We start from the raw sequence: 23,346 nt of genomic DNA, 5'->3' as shown, positions 1-23,346 counted from the left end.
GGCCGGAGCGGCGATCTCAGCTCTTACATCCGTTTCACGGATTACGATTAAAGAGGTTCAGGTCTTATTCTTCTGGCCTTGCTCCAGGTGAGTAAGTAACTCAGTGTGACAAAATATGGAAAGACATGAATTATATGACAGTAGAATAATAAAATCGAGGATCAAAAGTACTACTGTGCAAACTGTAAGCACAAATGCACTGTACTATGTCAATTCTAGTGTCGATGCAGTGGCCATAATATGATATGATTTTATATTGTTTTCTAAGACCTTTTTGGTAAGTATAAGGGTGCAGAAAACCTAGATTTCCACTGAATTATACCAGTATACAGGTTATTTCAAATTATGAACATTAGAAGTCATAACCACTGGAAAGAGCTTTTTCTCCTGTTGGAGGCACAGAATAGATCCCCAACAGCTGAAGTTTACACAGCTTATTATTTAACATGGAAAGAGCTGCTTTCCCTTACCCCAGGGTTAAAGTGATATCTGGTAAAATTACACTCTATTTTGAAAAGGGAAATAGGTGAATATTGACACTAGGATTCAGGGCATGTTTTTTTATACTGCCTAGCATTTTGGATTTCTTACGACAGGGTAGGAATGAAAGCAAACCCTGCATATTTGCATAGCCAAAAAGTAATTATTTTGAATAATTTTGAAGTCATATGGAAATTCTAATGCAAAGACCTGAAATTTAATATGCAACCTAACAAAAAATTTGAAAATCTTCCTTTCTTCTTTCAGAGTATAATGAAATTTATGTGTCAAGAAATTAACAGAACATGAAAACAGAGCATGAAAGGGACTTATTAAAACAATTAATATTGCACTTAGGGGTATTTTACTGATTTTAACTTTTATTGTTTTGTAGCATTTTCAAAGCATCAGTCTTTTGTATGTGGACAATCCCAGTCTTCCCTGAAGCTTACTTAGAGTAACTCCCCAGCCAAATAGATTTGTGGAATCAAAAAAACTTGAGTGGACACTTGGGTACCTGCGATGACCATGTGTAAAGCTAGGCAGAATCCAGTGGAAATGTGACTGTTTCCCTGCCACCTTGCCAAAGGCAATGCCTGGTGACCACCTCAGGCTCCAAAGAGTTGCTGGTTCAGAGATGTCACCGCTGGCTCCAGATCCATTACTCTTAGGAGAAGAGGCTGCAGGAAACCCCCTCACCAGGCAGGCTGACCTCCAGCACCCGGTTCCCTGTCCTCCTGCCATGGAGCTGGAGGAGCTCCAACAACTTCTAGAGCCCCTGGCATGAGGCTGGGAACAGTGGCTGGAGTGTGGCTTGGGAAGAGGAAGACTGGAAGCCCTGAAACCCCAGCAGATGCTTGGCCATGGATTGTTCTGGGATCCATGCAGCCTAAAAGCCACAGCACAGACCAGAATGGGCAGGACTTCCAAGATCACTGCTTGTGCCCCAGGTACAGAGCACCAATGCCTGCAACCCAGACAGGACTTCCCTCGCCCTTCTACAACTTCTCAGCACTCTCCTCTAGCTCTGTATTTAATCTCTTCAAGAAAAAACCCTGTCCAAAAATAAGCTACTCTGGAAAAGAATTTCAAATTTCATTCCCCCAGCATTAGAGTTTAAGCAGTTTGCTCATTGTTATAGCTTTAGTTTGTACTATGGATTATTCTGTATATCTGCATTCTGTAGTCCATATACATGCCCTGCAAATATGACAGACAGCAGTTCCAGGTCTGTGCTAAAACACTTAACAGTTCATCTCCGGTGCAGTGGAATGCTAAGCCTTTATGTACATAAAAATCAAATAGATTTCAATGACAGTACACATAAGCTTACGTTTTATATTTCCCCAACTTTTTCCTGTTTCAGGTCCATCTTAAGAATATCAAATCTCAGTTGCTTCATACTGCATCATACGCATAGCATTGAATTGAAGGCTCGATTTCAAATCTCGTGAAGTCAGTGAGCTTCAGTGAGGGTTTGGATTGGCTTGAATTTGATCACCACTGTCCTTTGTGGGCACTATGGCAAAAAGCCACTGCATTTCCAGTCCTGGATAAAGAATGCTAGTCATGCACATAACACTGAAAGTGAAAAAATATGTATTGGGAGGTCAACAGCAAAGAATGAGGCTTTCCATTTTTTGTTAATCCAAATATTTGTGTTTCTGATTTAGAGATTATGGCTCAGCAGATGCCAGTTGTTTACATTTCAGGAAATGGTACCTCTGGTGTGTATGAAGGGCTCATCCTGAAGTGAGTCTGCTTGATCTCTATAAATATTTGGAGGTGGTGTGCTGCTTTAATGGAATTAATAAAAATCATGGAGATTTTTATTGGTACACAGACTACACTCCACAGAACACCATTGAACTGGCTTGATGTAGCCCATTTATTAAACTGTCTTCTGTACTTTTATATTTAGCACAGTATAATTTTAGAGACAGATCTTACAACCTATACACCTATGATTAGACCCACTGAGGTGAATAGGATTTCTCATTACTGCAGTAAGATATGACTTTTTTTTTTTTTTTTTTTTTTACTTTCTTTGTCAGTCTGACACTGGAACTTCCTTACAGGTATCAATTCTTGGAGTTGTACATAGTTACTCAGAGTACTGGGAGAGAAAGGAACATCTCAGAAACCACAACAGGCAATTGTTCATAAAGGTTGATGACTTAATGACATCTTTTATAGCTTATGGTAAGTCAATCCTTTGTGGTTTTAGTAAAAAGCTTAAATGAGAGTTCTCATATTTATTTTTCAGGGTTATTACATTTATCACTCTTAACTGTCCTTTGCTTGGATCAGGATCGTTCAAATCTTTTAAAGTATATGCCTAAATATATTATTGTTTACTCTTTTGTTGCCCTTTATTCTCCTTTTGTCCTTGACAAAATCAGTTTCATTGTTCCTTTTCCAGATTCTCACAGAGAACTAGTTGTGCCAACCAATTTCCATGTGATGGAAATACCTGCCCTTTTGTTGATAGGACAGGCATATGCAGTATTCTACTGATGTATGTGTACCTCTGAAGCATATACATTACATTCTTTAAGAAGTGAATTATTTGCCAAAGTGTTGTTACACTTAGCTCATTCTGCCAGCTGAATCCACAGATAATGGGATGAGCTGAATGCTTGTCTATGGTTCACAAATATTTACAAAATAACAGGTTTTTACTCAAAAATATGTTTATGAGAATGCTAAAAATATTACAATATTACAGAAAATATTTCTGGGGTACACAGAGAACAGAAATGCTGAGAAAGAGACCTGGAGAACAGGAACAGTAGACACAGATAACATTTTTCTATCTATCTAGTTCAGGATCCTTTTTCTAATGATGTCATTATCTGATGCATTAGAAGAGGCTGCAGAAGTCTCACAGTCCTTGTACCCTGTTCTGTGGTGCTGTGCAGAGATATAATTCTTTCTGATTTCATAGACAAAGCTTACAGTACCTAAGCAGTTAAAATGCTTTCCACTCAACTACCAATTAAACAAGCGGTTGTTACAAAAAATCTTGCTCTCTCTACTATGTCATTATTGTCAGATCTTAAAAATCTCTATGGACAAAGATCGTTTGTGAGAGGATAAGCAGCAGGATGAGATTCTGATAACAAGCTCTAGGAATGACTGGAAAGCCATATTAGAAGAGTAATATTGTGCCACCTTGGTATTCATACAGAGATTGATGCTGAATATACTTTAATTAAAATATAAGAATATGGCTGAAAGTGAAATGTCAAAATAGGAAGTATATATAGGTAGGATAGATCTGAAAAGATAAGAAATTTCAGACATGATGTTAAAGCAGGCAAATGAGAAATACACTGGTATGCTAACATGCATGTTGACAAAATACAGAATGATGTACATCAGAAATCTGCATACTAATATATATGCCTTGATTTTAAATTAATTGGATTCATGGAAAATATATAGAAGTCATTATGTCCATCCCAATAGAAACAGCTGCTCAATGCATAACAGAGGTCCAAGAAACAGCAAATCGTTGAATGTGAAGTGCGATTAGAATAGTAGATTATTTTATAGCCCCAAAGTGTCCTTGAATCTGCATCTAAAATACTTGAAAAATTCTAGTGGCTAAAATGTCAGTGCTCCCTATTGATGAAAATCTTACTATTCATTTAATTTAGAAACAAGCAAAACCATAAGAGTTCATAGAAAAACAATTTATTTTTTAAATGTAAAACGAACTCAAACAAGTCACTAAGCCAAATTATTAGTAAGCACTGAACTAAAACTCTTCTAATATACATCGTAAATATGTGTTTATGGGCAATGGGAACAGCCATAATTCTGGTGAAAGCACATCTTCCTACCCTCCAAAAAAGAACGAACACACCAAACCCCACTTTAATCTTCTAGAGGAACCCTGGTGTTGAACTCTTTTCTGTACATTTAACACAGAGAAAAATTCTAAAGTGATGGCATTGTATATAAAAAAAATGGAATGTAAATCCTTACCCTTTAAGGCAAAGATGAGCCATCAAATTCGTGAGACTGGGTCGGAACTTTCTCTGTTGGCACAGTTAATCCTCCTGGGGAACCCATCGCTATTGAGCCACTGTTACAAATGTCTGATACTCCTAAGTTTTCACCTAGCTCAGGTTTGGGCACTGGTTATCCAACAGGTCATCTCTTTCTGGGTACACCTCTCCATCTGGAAGAGGCCCTCTGTTTATCAGTGTAATTGCTTATTTCTCCAAATCCACTGTGCTGAAGTGGAACACGAAGCGATAGCGCGCTCACACCACACACAGTATTTAACCTCTGCTCCATTTCCTGAGAGATGGGGGTGGTTCGCGCTGATGGTTTTAGTTTTTAACCCTTATAAGATAACCTGGGTTACTTCTTATTCACGTAAACGCTGAAAATTTGTTGCCTGTTTTAATATTCTGGAAAATTATGTATATATTACCAGCCCCTACTTGATCATTGCTTAAAAAGAAACAAACAAACAAGCCAAAAGTGAGGTTCAGCCTGAAGGCTTTAACCTCATGTAGCCATGATATCAAAGCTATAGGGAGTACAAAATCTGCTGCCCTGGCAAGGAAGCTTCCTGTGTTAACATCTGCCTTTCTGCTCGGGTCTGGGCATAGGAGTTTTCAGGAGCTGCTCCAAGTCATCCTTTTAAGTCTGGATTGTCACCTGATTTTGCAGCAACTGACACTCCTAGAGCCTTTATGGGTAGTTTCTGTGCAAGCATTGTTAGGAACCACACAATATCGCTTGTCCCTTGCCTGAGTTTCAGTTGGCCATGCTAGGCAACATCTGAAATTCACAGCTTTTTATTTTTCAGAGAAAAAAAAAAGTTTTCCATCTTCTCTCCCTTTGTGTTTCCACCTTCCACTTCCACCTTGAGGCTCCTGCCCTTCTCACAGTTCCCTTCACTTTCTTAGTGCATATATCGAGGGAACAACTAAGAGAATCCAGTTGCTTGTACTCAGGAATCGCTGTCCTAACTGAAGTCTTCGAACTTGTAATTATCTTTTGAAAGTCCTTTACTGCACCATCTATGTTCAAAAAAGTTTTATTTCTTAAAATGACAAGTATAGAAGCACATTAGGGGAGACATTCAGAGCATGCAAATACATCTATGGAGATGCGTATTGAATATTACTTTACAAGAGGATGAAAGTATGTGGAATGGACCTCCAGCTTGGATTAGGATTATAACCACTACCTATTCATACCATAATACTCATCCCATTAGCCTGTCATCCCAAGAGCTCCCAAGGAAAGCACTGATATTCTGTCCAGTTTCTAGCAGCAACAATTTGCTGCTGCGGCATCTTGTTCTCCTTCAGCTATGTTGGCCATGCCTAGAGCTCCTGCTCAGCAGAGTGCTTAGGAAGGGTGCAGCATTTACCAGTTTCTCCACAGTCATGTTCAAGTTCGGGAAAAGATGGTTGGGTTTTTTCCCCTCATTTCACATATCGAGTCTAAGGTACAATTTATTCTTCTGGGAAACTTGTACTAAAGTACAAATACACGAATGGAGTACCGACAGACTTGCCAACTTGTTCCAATGGTACATCTGCACAATACCTGGGCAACAATTCAGAAGATGCATAATGACAATAATAAGAGAAAGGGGCAGCTGAGGAAAAGCATGAAGACTAGAAGGTTGTGAATGTACAAGGGATAAAAAATTTCTGGCCTGCAGAAGCATCACTGTTAGTGATGAGGCATAAACCAAAAAGTAGCCACTTGATCTTCAGGCTGAGGTTACTGGACTGGCAATTAGAAAATGATCTTTTTACTTCCAAGTGGATTACGTCTGATTGGAAGTCACCAAGGGACAAAAATCTGGCGTTCAAGATGCCTTTTTTTTAGAATGAAGTCACATTTCAAGGAAAGCTGTAATTTGAAATGCAACATTTATTGCTACTTTTCAAGGCAGTTGTAGAAGAAAATCACTCCATATCTTTGTCAATAGCTTTTATATTAGCAAATCCTCATCTACTCAAGTGCAAAATTACTGTGATAGCAAAAGAGAAGGGGTTCTTTTAATTTGCTTTGCTGTTTTGAACATCCGGTGACCTGCAAAAGCTGGATAAAAGCCATTGGTTTATTCATTCACTAGAATGCTCCTACTCCTGCTTCTACAGGAGTTATAACTGCCGGGAGTTGTGAAATTTGCTGATTACTTTAGATGTTAAGAATAAACAGTGGCACCTCTGATGTGCCTTGCATATGCTAACAAAAGATAGAAAAGTTGTTGGATTGCATAATATTCATGACTAACCTGGAGCAGACTTAGAATCCTATTCCATGGGAATAACAGAATGAATGGAAAGCAGTTAATAGGATTAAACGCACTGTACAGAGATGTGAAGCATAAAGCCATAGTTAATGACTCGTGATCTCTCTCCCCCTCCGTCCCAATAAATGCAGCTTCTTTATTCCTCTTTGGTCTACGTAATTCATGTATATTCTTCTCATCCAGCAGTACATGACCTTGTTTAAGTATTTAATCTATTCCTTAAAAACTCAGATGATGGTAACATTACTTTTTTTAAACAGCATTGAAACGTATTATACATGTGTGAATCAAATGAAAATATTATTCTGAAATGTGACCTCCGTCCACTAAAAATGTATATGTAAATCAAATTGAATTTCCACATCTTTGTTTCAAGCACCTCAAAAGAAGAGGTGATGCTGAAACCAGGGTATTCTTTTAGCATGTTTACTCCTTCATCTGATATTCTCTGGTCTCTAACATCTGCATTGTCGTTCAACAGCACAAAGCAAAAAATGTACTGTTCTTTCCTCATCTGAGTCACCTGCAGGGTATTTCAGGGTGTCTAATAAGCCAAGACATTATTTCACTATACAAATATGAATCTCTGGGACTTAACTCCTATTTCAAGTGACAATTGAAACTGTTTCAATGTTTCTTATACTAAAAAGATCTCAAATCCAATATTTCAATTAGGACAAGATTGATACCCAAGTCTTACTGAATAAATAACATACCCACTGTTATTGAATAGAGTTGCATATCTAAAGAGACAGAACTGAACTTCACACTTACATTAATGAGTATTGTTTTAAAGACAGTACCACTTTATTAAATCATATTATAACTTATTCAAAATATTGCAATATATTTAAAAAACTAAGATTAGAATTATCTTTCCTTTAGCTGATGAAACTCCAGAAAATACACTGATAGATACTTTGAAGTTAAATTTTTCTGTCTTCCAGATCCTGAGCTTCATAAAATAACCTGAACTGGAGGAAAGCAAAACACAGAGGTCAGCCTGTGCCACTTGAAACCGGTGACTGAAGTCTGCATGGACAGTTAGTAGACCTGACAACTATGTGGAGTTAATCTAGTAACAGTGTGCTACTCTTCTTCTAACTGGGACAAATTCTCAGATTATTCAAATTGCTATCACTCTTTTGGCACTAGTGCAATAAAGTGCTGATTTTAAACCCCTGAGAATTTACCCCAATAGTATTGCTGTCTGTGAGATGTCACACTGTTTTGTCAATGGCTTCTGAGCATAACATTAGTTGGTGTGACGAATGATCATAATTTAAGTATTAGGAATTGCACCGTGGCCTTGGTGGTATCTTTAAAAAGCAGAGGTTTTTTTCTGGCAATCCTCTTGTTTTCTTTGCTGCTGTCCAAAAGCCACAAGTTCTTTCCTCTCCCAAACCTGGGGAATCTGCAACACATGTGGCTCAATCACAGGACATCAGCTTCGCTTACAGGGATGGCAGTGAAGGTGGCAGTGCAGTATCTTAACGCTTTTCTGAGAGAAGCTGGGTTTTGCACTTCAGGAAAATGTTTCAACTCTATCGGAACTCCAGATGTGGAGGTCTGTGGCAAGAGCTTTGCATACAGTGAGAGTCTTTCCATCGCTCATACTCCACTCATCGTCCGCAGACAGATTCAGAAGGGACTGTGCTGAATTTGGCTGCAAGTTTGAGAACAGTCTCAGAGGAAGGAGGGATGAGCAAGGCCACACGCTACCCAGATTAATGGTCGGCAGTCTGCTCGTGGACCTGTCAAATGTAACTACGCAAGGTCTTCTGACAGCAGGAAGCGGCTTTGACACTAAAGGCTACATACAGGCAGCGGCTCTTAACTCGGGGCTTACGTAAGTGCATATATATATATATATATGTGACAGAAGCCTCTAGTTAAAACCAGCCAGTCACCAACTCTCCTGCTGAATTGCGGTGTGTCTCCAGAGATCCTTATTCAATTATTAATGCATCTGCTGCTAATTTCATCATGCAGAGTGTGAATTTGTCTTTCCACATTGAGCTCTAAGGGAAGTTTGTAAGAAATATAGAACTTGTCAGCACATGAGAGTCAACACATTACTGCTGTGCTGCAGCCATTTATAACAAAACTAAAATGAGCACTCACTTGTTTGGCATTAATTTAATGTCCCACTTAGCTCCTATCAGACGTAAATAGCCGCTTCATCCATTTAAGCACTTCTGTTCATGCATATAATGAAGTACTCTGTACCTGTCAAGTAAGCAGAATTCATAACTGAAATAAGAAATGGATGAGGAAATTCAATGTTCTTAATATTAAGGCTCTACAGGGGCAGCATCAGACTTTTTTCTGGCCAGAGGTATCCTGCTGTGAGGTTCACCTTTTATCCCACTCTGCAGAGACCATACGAAGACATGACATGTATACACATGTTAGTATGCCAAAAACATTTCTAAAAGGAATATCCATTCAAGTCATGGCACTATTAACAACAGCTGTAGTTGTCAAACACCCTCAAAACAAAATAAATTAGCTAGCCAACCTCTTGGTATTTAAATGTTTTTTATGTTCTCTATTTTAGAAAAACACAGTTTAATTTTAAACAGCATTCTAGTTACGATTGTCCTCTCTTGAGGAAATTTTTTATGAGAATGAATGGAGGTAATGACTACCATTAGTCACTGTCATTAGCATAAAACATTAGAAACGACAATATTTATAACAGGCTATGACACGACAATTAAAATATGACTTTCTATCACTTGCATATGCTTTGGCTACAGCTGGTTGTTATTTTCTAAAGTTAAACTGATAGAAGTCTGGTAATGGTATATTTAATAGCATGTTCATCATCAGATCTAATTGTTTTCCACCACAGGGTACGAAGCTTTATGTCCTCTATCAACCCAAAACAAACAGCCATACTGCTTAATGGCTGTTCAATTAATGTTTATGGTGCTACTTTTATAACCTAAGTTACAAGACAAAAAAACTCCAAGAAGCAATTTAAGAACCTCAGAAGCTTAATGGGACTTCAACCAATACCAAAAATTACTAAAATTCGTATAAGGTGGGGTATCACCCACTCTTGAAGGTGTGATATAGAAGACATTAGTCAGCATTAGAGAATTCACCCAGGACAATGGTATAATTGCCAAAGGAGGGGGAATCACACCTTCATGTAGGGAAGGATGGTTGAGTGACTTCAGGTTGGCTGCCTTGCAATCGTTGTCCTTGCTGGGTTAAAACAGAGAAGACCTGTTCATCCCAAGTCATGTGAAGGTCAGACTCTGTTGCTCAAATTGCAAAGTTATTCCCCTGAGAGTGATTTGCCCTCAGTAACCTAGATGCTCTCCACCTACTCATAATTCTTTCCCCTATTTAGCAGAGCTCATGCTGATTAAAAGGAAAAAACAGTTCAAAGGCAGGTTTCTCTGTTACTGCCTTGGTGCATATTAATTTTTGTCTCTCCCTTTTGTACTAAGCCTGTAGAAAGCAATGTAAAACTACTGTAAATATGTTTCCACTGGAGAGCTGCCATTGTTCTAAATTATGAAAGTAAATGATTTCTGGCTTGTGCTGTTAATTGTACACAGCAGTAATATATTCATTCAGAGCTTCCCATTTTAATTCAGACACCCTGATCTCTGGCTTTTAATGATGCATTACAAGCCTGTACTTCTCTGACACCTAGGCAATTAATCATTGACACTCCTCAGTCCCCCAGAGTAGGTGGACACAATTAGACAAGAGAGAACCAGACCTGAGGGGTGGTGAAAATTTCTTTTCAGGAACTACACATTTTTTCACACCATAAACTCTGCTTGACATTCATTGCTGCAAATATATTTTAATAGAACTGCTGTTACTCTGCCTCTCCTCCCAGCCTCCCAGGAGTTTTTGTAGATCAACATGACATTCAGAAACAGGCAAAAAATGCTCTGCGAAGTTTAAAGGCTGTCAGGCCTTCTTGGCAACTTCCCTCCAAGAGCACAGCTGAGAAATGACAAACTTATCACCTGACTCGCTGGTGTTTAAAGCTGACTGCTTTTGATTAGGAAGCAATGAACCTTCCATTCTGGAGTTCATTTTGTGTTTCATAAGCACCTCTTCACTGAAAATTATGCAGTTGAACTGATTTGAATTTGATTAGTGTAATGCTACAGTTTTATTATTTGTAGTAAATACAGGCATCTTTTATGGTGTTACTGCACATTTAGGAGAATTTCAGGATGGTTACAGACTTACTTTTATTTCTCACGTATTATTGCTTGACTTTAAAAAAAAAAAAATCCAATAATATTATATGCCTGTGTGGCACTTACTCACTTGTTGTGCATTGCTCTGTATGTACTCACACTCTACTTCCTCTCTGCTCCAGTGGGAACAATAAGATGAAAGCAATCCTGCCTACTCAAGGACAAAGTACTGTGTCCTCAGCAGGTAACTTGAGCTAGAAAGAAAGTTACTGTGAACAGCAACAGCTAACTTCCTTAATGGAAAACTCCTGTATTAAATTCTATGCTACCGCCTCTGTGATTGATACTTCAACAGGTAGTGCTGTGGACGGGCACAGGCACCAGAGCTGCGTGCGTCACACGCCGAATTGCTTTCACAATGTCATCCAACTACATGAGTTGCCATGCGACTGCTCTGCGAAGCTTGATACACTTTTATCTTCTGACAGCCTCTCAATTACATGTCATTTCACATTATTACGTAACTTCCAGTGATCTGCACTGTGGCCTCAGTAATAAAAATCCATTTCATGTCTGAAGAACACAACTTCTTTGGTCGGTCAGTTTAGACATAGAGGGGCAGAAAGTGCATTTGACCAGAAACTAATGCTGAGTGGGGTCAGCTGGTCTGGTCAGTTAGAGCTAAAACCAATATTTGACTTGGAGAGAAAAGAGAGTTCGGGACACAGCCTAAAGGCTAGATTCAGCCCTAACTGAACATTTATCTCTGTATCAGTGTTGTAAGGAGTGCTTAGTCACCCGAACCTACATGCTGCAGAGCGGTTATGGTCGTAGCTAAAGAACGCACCGGTAAGATCTATGATTAGCTAACAGCTTAATGTATTTATTACTAGTATGGTCCACAGAGTCTTGTATCTATTAGCTTCAGGCTGAATATTCTCCAACATTTAATTCTACCTACCTTTAGAAAAATGCATCTACTTATACAATTTATCTTTGTATTTGCTTACCTGTTTTCATAGATCAGCACCATATTGCATGAGTACAGCAACATATCCCAGTCATTAGGGATGCTTTTAGAAAAATAAAGTAGGCTCACTTCAGCTGCAATTCAAGCTATTAGTGAAATATTAGTGTAATACATGCATCTTCAGTACTTCTCTGGCTTAAATTAATACCAGCTGGCTGTCTCAAAATCTGTAATATAAGAATTCCCACACTATGTGTATACAGATGCACGACAAAAAGTTTAAAAAAGGTGTTTTGGGTGAGGATGTTTAGATCTTGTGTGCCAGTGATGAGTCCTGATTTCTGAGAACCTGAAGTTGAGGCTAGTGAAAGCTGCAAGCTTTCAGCACTTCTGAAAACAAATGTATGTCTTCAGTGCTCAAATACAGATGGAAGTTTCTGATCTGTCTTTTGAAAATGTTGAGGCTTATCAACAGGAGTGCCTTCTCCTCAGCAAATCCCATTTCTTTAATAAACAAGTAATTCAACAACAAAGCCACCAGAGGAAAGAATTAGCAAAGGTTACAGAAGTACAAGAAATCCACTTCTGGGAAACTCCATCGGCCAGTTTCCATGAGGTGAATGCTGCGCACGGGGAGCTGGAAGTGGCCTGTTCTGTCACAGCAAAGCTCTTGTGCCTCGGGCTGTGCTCCTCGGGGCCCACTTTTCATCCTCGTGCTCTGCAGCAGAGCCCTGGGCAAAGAACAGGCTTACCTCAAACCCCACGGACAAGCAGATGTGTCAAGCCTTGTGATCCCTCAGCTCCACACAATTTAATTAATGATATGATGATATGATATGATATGATACACACGATCTGTAGCTTTTAAAGTAAGTATCTATCTCCCACAACTGAAATTTAAAATTCTGCTCCTTAAAAGTTTAACTATTAAGCTTGGGATTAATTTCACCCAACCTCAGTTATCTAGAAGACAGCTACATACCCTACGCTAGGCATCTAGTCCCATTTTCTAAACAGCAGAGGGCATTTCATCCCGCTTGTTTTTGACGCATACCTGAAAAGGGGTTAAATTGCCCTTTGGACCTGAATTGAGTATATATGCACAGGTATATACTTCTGAAAAACAAGAAAGTCAGAAAATGCAAAGGAAGTCACGGAAGCAGATGAACCTTGGTATTTTACTATGATGTTTTGACTTGCTCAGGATGAGGAAAAATCAGACTTCTCTTTCTTCCTCCACAGATTTCTGTTCACCTTCTAGAAATATTAGTAGAGTCTTCCACACTCCTAAAACACTTTTTCACTTATTAAAACCTGACGTTATCAAGCCAAAAGGAATCACTCCTCTGAGTTTCCAAGAACACTAAGTCGTTTTCTTTCGGCAAAGAGTGAAAATGATCATCTACTTCCAAGTCTCACTTTTAAGCCATTTTAGGAAGTGTAGTTCAATGGTTAGGAGATTGGGCTAGAAGTAAAGGTATTTTGGTTCTGATGAATAGCATTCTGCATGATACAGAGCAAACAGCTTCCCCCTTTTCCTTCTGTTTGCTATGTGCAAAGCACAAATAGTAATAGAGGCATCAATCTTCTTATTCCACATTGCTATAAAGTGAAAAACATTTCTAAGAAAGAGCCCTAGATTACTATTTGCAAAGTGTTAACACACTTAACTATAATCTAAGTAAAACCTTAAGAAACCTGCATATTTTCACCCATTTCTTTATCTCACTCACAGCCTACTTAAAACTGGAGTGTGAGTACTGCGACCCAGGGTTTATTTCCAGCTCTAGCTAGGAGGAGGACTTTTGAAAAACACACTGATTTTTTTCTCAAGTCTAGAGACATGTTAGGTTTGAACAGATTTTGGCCACATTCTTTTAGCTCTCTCTCTGTAGAGAAAGATCTAAATCTAAAGCAAGGCATAGTTCAAATTTTTATCACCATTTGCAGAGAGCAAATCCAAAAAATAGCACGGGCAAAAAAGTGTCATCACTTTCAGAACACGTGATGACAAGGAACGGTGTCCTGTAAGAGGACGTCACGCTGTTCTGCAGTGCAGGAGACTAACCCTCAGGTCTGTTTTGTGGTGTACGGCCAGGAGGAGGAAGGCAAGAGCCGCGGTTGCGCCAGAGGTATGGGGAGTGACGGTGTGTTCGGGACCGCGGCGGGTGTTTCTGCTGCCACTGGATGGAATCTGCCACAGCGGCTGCAGAGTCACTCCACGTTAGCTATTGCTACTACTTTTGCTAGTTACCCGAAACCTTCTGGACATGGCTAGCTGCCACCAACAAAGACTGAACATGGCCTTTTGTTTCACATGTTGTTTGCTGAAGAAACAAGCTCATTTCTAATAACTAAATGCAGTAACTGTATTTTTATATGACATATGGCTATAAATAAGCTTATTAGAGAAAAATGCAACTTCCACAAAAGTATTTAGTTTGGAAAATTTAGGAAATATTAGATTTATGAGTTCCAATCGAATTAGATGATGTTCGTTAGTATATACAAGATGATATAGCCTTTAATTACAGGACCCCTTGCTACCCTTCTCTCCACAAGGCCTAATTCATTCTGGATATGAGATTGTATTAAATATTTGTATCTGTCTTAAACACTAGTGGTATGACTCTTTTCTGTTTACTGTTTTCCATCCAAATGTCCGCTGATGTAGGTTTATTTACTTTCTTACAGGTTTTTGTTGTCCATAGTTTGTAGCAACGATGCTACAGTAACAAAACCTTATAAACATTAATAAGTGTATATCTTCACAACAGCTCATGAAGATATGAAGATTTTTATAGGTGAACAAGTGGAGAACAGAGCAAAAACCCCAGAATCTGCAAAATTTTGTTTTAACATGACCATCAGCCGAAGGGGAGATGATTTCTCTAAATATTTAGCATTTAAAAAAAATATTTCTATGTTCAACATACTGCACAAATACAGTTTGATTATCTTTATGTTACTTCTGTGAGAAAGTTGATTTAAATACTATATTTCTTTACCACAGAAAGAGAGCATAAGAACTTAGATACATTATCAGACTCTCCTGTCTCAGACTAACGTGCATCGTAGGTACCTCCGGATGCGCTCTCTTCCAATGGCAAACATAAGGTGAACTGGTTTAAAATAATCCTATTTTTTGCAGGCTGCGGTAGGCTGAATTCTCTCACATTTAGCATAACCTAAACCCATACAGAGGAATACCACGGCTCACCTGACAGACTGGAAGACCACTGTAAGCGTGAGTGCCGGCGTGCCCTAGGGAGGGTGGCAGTGGCAGGTCCAGGACTCGGGGCTCTGGAGAGTCCCAACCTGAGGCTCCGTCCTTCAGATCCCACTGATTTATTGCAAATGATGTTGAACACTCTCAATTCCCTGAACACCGTTCAAAAGGTACAGTACTTCCCTAAGGGCTCCAAAAATCTGAAAATCAAGACAAAGTGGGGCAGACATATTCAATGAAGAACACAAAATTAGTTGTCACATTAATATTTTAGCTTAAATGACTTATGTAGATTCACACAGCATCTCTGTGACACAGCGTTAGTCTGGATGACAGAAAACGCTTGGAAGACACTACCTTCCAAATTCTGCAAGCTATGAGATAAAGCAGTTACAAAAAATAACAACATAATTTGCTACACAGTTCTGACACATTCCCGTGCCCTGCAATAAATACAAGTAGAATAGAAGAGCATGTGATCATCTGCTTAGGGTCTTTAAAATAATGAATGTGCAGAACAGAGCAAAAATGAGGAAAGGGAACACACTAAATACTGGCATTTCTAGTTTTGAATTTTTTTGGAACTTTTGGAACTTTTTATGTAAAGTTACTGTATGGAACTTCAGAGATACCATTTTAGCTCAGCTTTCTCATTTAACTTCTTACTTTTTATAATGGTACAAATTTATGAACTGCTGCCTCCAATACCTTTTCTCCACCTGCAATCATCTGCTTGAGAGGAAGGCTCATGGTACATGCACAGTAGTATGAGTACGCTTTATCAATGTAATAAAAAAGGAGGTTTGTGGCAGTGAATTTTATGAACACCAACAGTCTGTATGCAGATAATACAGCAGAGTAATTATATTCATCCTGAGCAAATTACTTCTGAGTGCTGGTATGGATGAGAATGGGAACTTGTGAGAATAGGTTGGGTTGGAGTTGTGTTTCATTTCTTGAACATATTAACATAATCAGGTCTATGAGAGACTAATTAAAATCAGTTCTTATTAAAATCAATGGATAGAGAAATAATTTGAAGATTTAGGCTGAAGAGGGAGGTATTTTTTCAAATGCACTAGTTAGTCTCTTCAACCAGCCAATGGAGAGAAGGTACATCTAGACAGTGTTTTCGAGTACCTGGCTTAGGTACTCTGAGTTATTTTCTGTAAGCAAAGACCATTCCACTGAATGTATAGGTACCGCAGGCACCTGTAGTGGCAAAAGCCACGTATTTGAAGCTAGGTGATTAATGTGCTCGGTATTTCCTCAAATGCCACACTAAGGTAACTTCACAGGAAAGAAGAAAAATCCTGATCAGTGGGGTAGGGGAATACAGACATTTCTGCATAGCTTCTAGCAAGTTCAGTGAGTTGGCAAAAGGCAACTTTTTGGATGTCTCATGATATTCTCCAAAACAAACAGATTTTCATGAAAGCATCAAAAAATCATTTCTGGGACCCTCAGCAGAATTCCCCCTACCAGAAGCAAGTTCCTGTTACAAATTGCAGGAACCCTCAATTTGCAAACTGCGTAAACCTTTCCATAAACTTGGAGACATTTTTCTACGATGGAAAGTATTAGGTAGGTATAAATGTCGGGCTTGCAAAAGAAATGGTTAAAGTAAGCCAAGTGTTCTGAAGTTAGATAAATATGAATTACGGGCCAGTGAAACCCTAATTCAGCTCCTTTCATGTATACGTTTGATGTAGTCTTTACAATGGTTGAGTTAATTTTTTTTCCCTGCTTGATTTCATGCATAAGAAGGAACACCGAAAGAACAGCTATTCAGTATTTCTTTTATCCTCATTACTCAATGTGTTGTTCCTTTATTAATTTGCTTAACTCTATCCAAATCCTTAATTTTTCTTGATAAAATTATGAATTTCACTGTTGGCTTTCTGTGCCACTTGTGGCTATAGTATGTGAATACCTCACCAGTGTGACTAATTTTTATTATTATATTTCTGAGTTAAAATAAACCATTCATCACTGTTATATAACCTGGGAAACCCAAGGCTTGATTTTTTAAATACCTAACCTTAAACAGCACTTTGCATAGTCAGGCACACCTCCTGATGATGCCACTTACAATTCTGATGAAAATCAGATCCCAGGATTTTCTGCCAGACCTCAAGACAACAAGAAATACAGCATTAGCAAGCTTTTACTTTGAGCAGTTTGCCTATCCTCACACAGAACTCTGCTGGTAGAGATGCTGAAGGAGAATATAATCCATTCCTCTATTTTAGTAAAAAACTCAGCTGTTTGGTCATGAAACTCCCTCCAATTTTCTTGTAACCCAAATCACTGCACAGACCCCTGTACCTGGGAATGTCAGCCAGTGGTTCCACGGAGAAGAGCCTATTTGGGCACACAACCCTTCTACACGACCACAGCTGTCTACGTGTACATTAGGCAAGACAGTGGAGTTAAAAATATGGGCACTGGGAAGACAAGTCTGAGATAGGATCATTCTGGTGTTGTTTAATTTTCTAATACAGATAGAGCTTCTACTTGTTCTACATATTTCTCCTGACCCCTCCACCACACACCCCAAGCATCCATTTCTGGATCTGACAGAAAAAAGATATTGGTCAGGATAGATTCATGGTCTGACAAAGGAAGGCAGTTTTTACACGCTCATGCATGAGAAACCAGCACTAGAGTGTACTGTGACATACATTTTGCAATATACTTTCATAGACATTTGCTGATAAAAGAGGAACTTTTATTATTTTGTAAATTACCAAAATCTTGTATTTTTCTGAACTGTTTGGCATTTTGGCCAAAATCTTTGGATTGAGCAGATAGATACCCATCACGGAAAATTTAATTTGAAGTGGACACAGCTGCATTTATAGAAAGTACTGGTGATCTTAATGGTAGATAGTATTACCAGCCCTGCCAATAGTACATTTACAAAATAAATGAGACAAATGGAGGCACGACAGATTAAAGTTGCATACCTTATTTTGGAGTTCTGTATTTTATCTGTGAGAGCTGTGAATGAGAATGTAAGTCCAGATGAAGAACCTCGTATAAAAATGATTTTATATTAAAAAACCAAAATTGTTTTCTAGATCCTTAAATATATTCTTAGGGTTATTTTTGGTTGACTATGTATTACAAAGCCAGGTGTCTTATTTCCATTGATCTAGCTAAGTAGACTCCAAAGTAGAACCCCCTAAAACTCCTGAGTCTAAAATTATCCCTAAAATGGTCTAAAATAGAACTTCTGTTATTTCTAGAATTGTCAGCACTATACAGTTTAACAATATGTAGGTTTTTAGTGTCCATTCCTATTGTGCTCAGTGCTATGGGGAAGGCATTGGGTATTATCAGGAGTCTCAAGCCCTTATCAGTGTTTAAGGACGTATTTCTTGTTCATCAAAGACATACGGCATGAGAAACGTGCCATGGCAACAGGTGATGCAGATATAGAAAAGTACAGCTATAATGCAAATGGGAAAAGTTAATAATAACAGGCTTCTTCAAAGTAAATTTTGCATATGTGTGTATGCTCACTACATGCACGCATTCTGCTAGCTGCTTCATCCAGTTGCCTAGTAAAGCCCAGCAGGCTTCAAGTGATGATAGTATATCTGCACTACGGGCAAGAGAGTTCAGTTCTCAAAACAGATCAAGCTCTGAATACATCCTGTGTTTCATTTCCTGACGCAAGTTCTTACCCTCACCTGCTGCTTTGCTAATTGCGCTTTATTACGGCTCTTTGACCTGCTGAGTGACCTTAGCCAAATTATTCAACTTCACTGTTCTTCTAATTCTCCATTACAAGGCAGAGACCAAAATACCTGCTTCCTTCAGTAAGCATTTTGAGTTCTATGCAGCGATGTTTTTTAAGTGCTATAGGTGCTATTCAAGCTTTATAAGAGCTATGCGGTATTCTTGGTGTTATAATAACAGACAGCTGTCTTTCTTTCGAATAAGCACTAGATTCCCTGAAGCACGAATCCCACAGGCCTTCACAGTCTAGTGGGCAGCCCATTTTTGCCTTAGATCTGCAAACAATTTAAGTAACACTGTCTTTACAGACTATGTAAAGAAAAGTATTGTGCCTCCTTCAGAAAGTTATTTATTAGTTCTCACTCCATGAAAATGAAGTGGTGACTAATATAAATGGATGAACTTGGTTGCCAAGTTGAGATCTGGAGTGAGTAACAGTCCCAAGTAAGTACATTCAACTAAGTATTTTTCTTGCACATGGGAAAATTAGTTTTTATGATATAAAAAGTAGAATCTTGATGTTGGTGCTGTAACTGAAGTACTCTTTCTGGGTCAAGGTTATTTCACACGGCCTGCTAAGCAGGACATCGGCTGGAATGACACAATGCAGTCCTTAACAGATAGGTGTTCTGTTTGAATTTAATTAAATTATAAAAATGACTGCAGATCAAATTCTGAATTTCATATTCCCTTTCCATTCCTTGATGCCAGCATGGATTTTTAGTGAATGAAACCTGAGTAAGATCTGCAGGATTGAACTGTCCATCAAAAAGCTACTTTGCTTAACTGGAATCCAGCATTCCTGTCAGTTGTTTGTATCTTTACATCATAGATTCTAATAGAGATATTAAAAAGTTATATAATGCTCAAAATACCATACAGAATAAGAACCCTATCAATTTTAAATACTCTGAGAATACTAAGCTGGAGCCCTATATTATCAGAGAATAGCAGCATATCATTTGAATGAGAGTGTCCTCGATTATCTTTTCAGCTAAGTAGTTATATGAACAATTATGTTCTTCTGGGAAGAAGAGGGAAAAAAAAAAAAGAAAAAAGAAAAAGAAAGAGGCTGCATGGGCAAGACCTTTCCACTGAATTTTGCCGGTGGTTGTACAGGGCTGTTATAAAGTTCAAGAAGCAATATAATGAGTTATTAGATGAGCAATGAATATGGAGTCATAAGAGACTATAGTAAATCATGAGACAAAGTATCCGCACATTTTGTTCTGTTTACTGTGCAGAAGTAAAGAAAGAAACCACACCCAGAATGCTAAGAAGTCCTAAGTGAGCAGCTCAGCAGTTTGCACCTCTGACTTCTTAGTGGTAACACCGTGTGAAGGTCCTGTAATGCAAGGGCAGAACAAAGGTATTCACTGTTCTCCTGTGAGTAAGCCATCCATCATCAGCTAATGGATCCAGCATGGCAAGAACAGTGCCAGACATGATATAAGCAGGTACTCTCACACTTTATAATAACACTGTATATAAAAAACTGTACGTCAATTAAATCAATAGGGTACAGCAGCAACACAAAGAAACAAATATTGTTTTCAGAATTAATTCTACTCTTATCAGGGCACTCAAGCATTTCCACTATCCCACTTGTACACCCAAACGTTGCTAAAAGTTATCAGAAAGTTCTGATCATTTCTAGACAGCATCTTGAAAAATTCTTTGGGCATACACAGGATTTACAAAATCAACTAGACAGCTTTTTCTTTAATTTTTGTCTTTTTAATATGTGAATGATGACCTAAACCATTACAGCATGGGTGTGGTCTTCCTCCAATAAACCTTCCTTCTGATTTAAAGATTTGACATATGAATGCCTGAAATTGCTTTCTCAATAAATCTTGCTATCTCTGGTGAAACATCCTAGATTTCAAAGTTAATTCAATTATTTTAGGAAAGAAGGCATTTATGCCTTTCAATAAGTACTAAACACAGCCCTTTATTAGGCTTTATATAAGGAAAACAAGCCTTTAAAATGGTGACAAGTTTTTAGTAGAAGTTTAGAAATCTGCATTTCTTATGCTTAAGTTGACAGAGATTGCTTCTGTTTGAGAATGAAAACTTTGTTCCAGATATGCACGATTTAGAGATGTATTTCAACAATTTTAAAATGTTCTGCTGAGTTATAATATAAACTACTTAGTCAACCCGAGATCGTGAAAGGACAGAAAATCTTCCCTGTACTTATAGTGGGAGCCACAGTTCATCTTTAGATTCCACTGTTGCAGAAAAGAAATACTGTATACAGCATGTGTTCACTAAAAGATATCAGCATATTCATGAGCAAAGCTCATAATTTGTCTAATAACTACGTAGATCAGCAAATCTTTCAGTGGGAATCATTTTCTTTAATGTCTCCAAATGAATGTTAGCATCTAACCTACAGGACCAGAAACAAAACCAATTGAAGAAAAAGGAAAGGCTTAATGATTTCAAAGGTTTCAGTCAGGTCCCAATGAGCAATAATAATGACTAGAAAAATGTCATTAGCTAACAACAGAGTGGAAGATGGTGATCATCTTTGAAGCCATAATTGGTCACAGAAAGTTACCTGTGTGCCTTTCCTGTCTCCATAGGCCAATGCAGTAAAATGGGTAACATGTGATACTTTTTTTGATAACTCTTGGGTTCTAATAACTGATGGAGGTTACAGAGTGCATCTAAGTTTTTAATGGAGGACAAAAAACTTCAGAAGACATTAGACTTGTGTTTCTGTGCAGCATTCAAATATTTTTCAGTTTTTCCTGTGATTTTACTTATTAATTAGGGTGCTTTTTGTACTTGGGTTAATCTGTTCACAAGAGAAGATGACTTGAAATAGTAACGAATATGATCTTCATTCTTTTGACATATCTTTAATTACAGCCAGCCTTTTCAATTTTTGTAAACTAAAATTGTTGGGGTTTTTTTTGTAAAAACTTTGTAATCTCTTAGTAAGATTAATTTTTTTTATTCCTACCTGCCTTGATAAAATGCATCTACAAATGAACTCTGCCCTCCTGAACCCTAAAAATACATATGTTCAGATGTAGGGATAAGTGTGTTCTTTGTCACATAGGATGAATTTATAACCTATCCTATGATTCTGACTGCATGAACATTTTTTCCCAAACTACTTTATCTTCTTGCAATCTTGAACCATTTACTGAAGTTCTACAGCTTTATAATAGAATTCAGGTAATACTTGCGGAAAAAAATACTATTTTCTTTAATATCTTTGCTAGAAAGTTGTTAGTAAATAGATTCTGTAGGGAGATTATAATTTTGTTTAGATTTGGTATTTGTTTCACAGTATTACAGGAAAACAATTTTTCTGTCAAAATAAGTAGCTGCTTAGGAAATTCAGGTAGAGTTTCTCAGTTATCTTTTCATTTTAGATAGTATTTTTCCATAAAAGATAGGAACTGTACCAGTAAAGTTTACAGAGTATGAGGTATCTCCAAGTAGGTTGTACGGAGAACACTGATACCCAGTGATGTCCCTATTTAATCTTTATACAATCTTGACTTAACTTGCTTCTGCAAATTACTACAACACAATATGGAAAACTTTCTAGGATTTCCCTTCCTTAATGGATCACATTCTTCTTTCAGATGTTAACAAAGACTTTTTCTCTCTGGTGTTTAGCTTATTCTATGACTCTCCTTCACCACCGTTTATAATTTTGTAACTGCGTTATTTGACTCTAACAAAACTTTGGACTTCTTAGAAAGACAGTACACACAACACCACTCCTACTGTTAAACATGAAGGAAATACATTACTAATGTAGAGCAAATCGTTTTTTATTGGAACCCAATACATTGCTTACTTGTTCTTGACTTTAACCTTCAGATAATAATCCTGGATGATATTTCATGAGGACTACCATAAATCCATATTATCACGATAAAACATTAAGCCTTTTAACTGATGCGCTCATACATGTTCATTATCCTGGTTCTAACGCAACCTTGGTTGCTTTACTAAATTCCAGGCCGAATTTACTAAATTCGGCTCAGTACCTCAGTCCGGCTGCGGTCTGGCAGCTCCCTAGCAATAGGGAGGCACGGGCTCTTCCAGCCCGCCGTGCTTAGTGACCAGGTCTTCACAGCCGTTCCTTCGGAGCTACCACAGACACGGTCATCTGCTTTACACGCGTTCACGCGCTTCCACGAACATCGGTGTTACTCGGTTTAGAAGGCAGCACGTGTTGAAGTATAATGGAGTAATTATTGCTGGGTTATAGACTGAATGGGGCATGCGCAGTAAGGAATATCTCCTAGCTTTACGGCTAGAGCTCTGTTATTCTGAATGGAGGTTGAGGACCGAATTGAGCTAGAAAAACATTGTCAATGTCCTTTGAGGTGAGGTCAGGTATACTGTACTTCCTAAGGTTCTTCATTTATTCATATGAAGTTTCAAGATCTTTTTGCTTAAACAGGGTAAGATA

General features: G+C 38.2%; 1 protein-coding gene across 1 annotated transcript in view; it reads right to left on the bottom strand.

The window, feature by feature from the left end:
- Window positions 1-23,346, bottom strand: part of KHDRBS2 (KH RNA binding domain containing, signal transduction associated 2) — a 405,822-nt gene that overhangs the window by 4,646 nt on the left and 377,830 nt on the right. The window contains exons 11-12 of the transcript XR_008234391.1: window positions 15,144-15,352; window positions 8,900-9,004 (exon numbers count right to left, since the gene is read on the bottom strand). The gene's annotated coding sequence lies outside the window, so the exon portion shown is untranslated. The remainder of the gene's footprint in view (window positions 1-8,899; window positions 9,005-15,143; window positions 15,353-23,346) is intronic.

Source organism: Harpia harpyja, chromosome 3 (assembly GCF_026419915.1).
Source record: "Harpia harpyja isolate bHarHar1 chromosome 3, bHarHar1 primary haplotype, whole genome shotgun sequence".
Taxonomy (NCBI): Eukaryota; Metazoa; Chordata; class Aves; order Accipitriformes; family Accipitridae; genus Harpia; species Harpia harpyja.
Note: the sequence above shows the minus strand (reverse complement) of the source record. Positions and strands in the feature narration are given on the sequence as shown.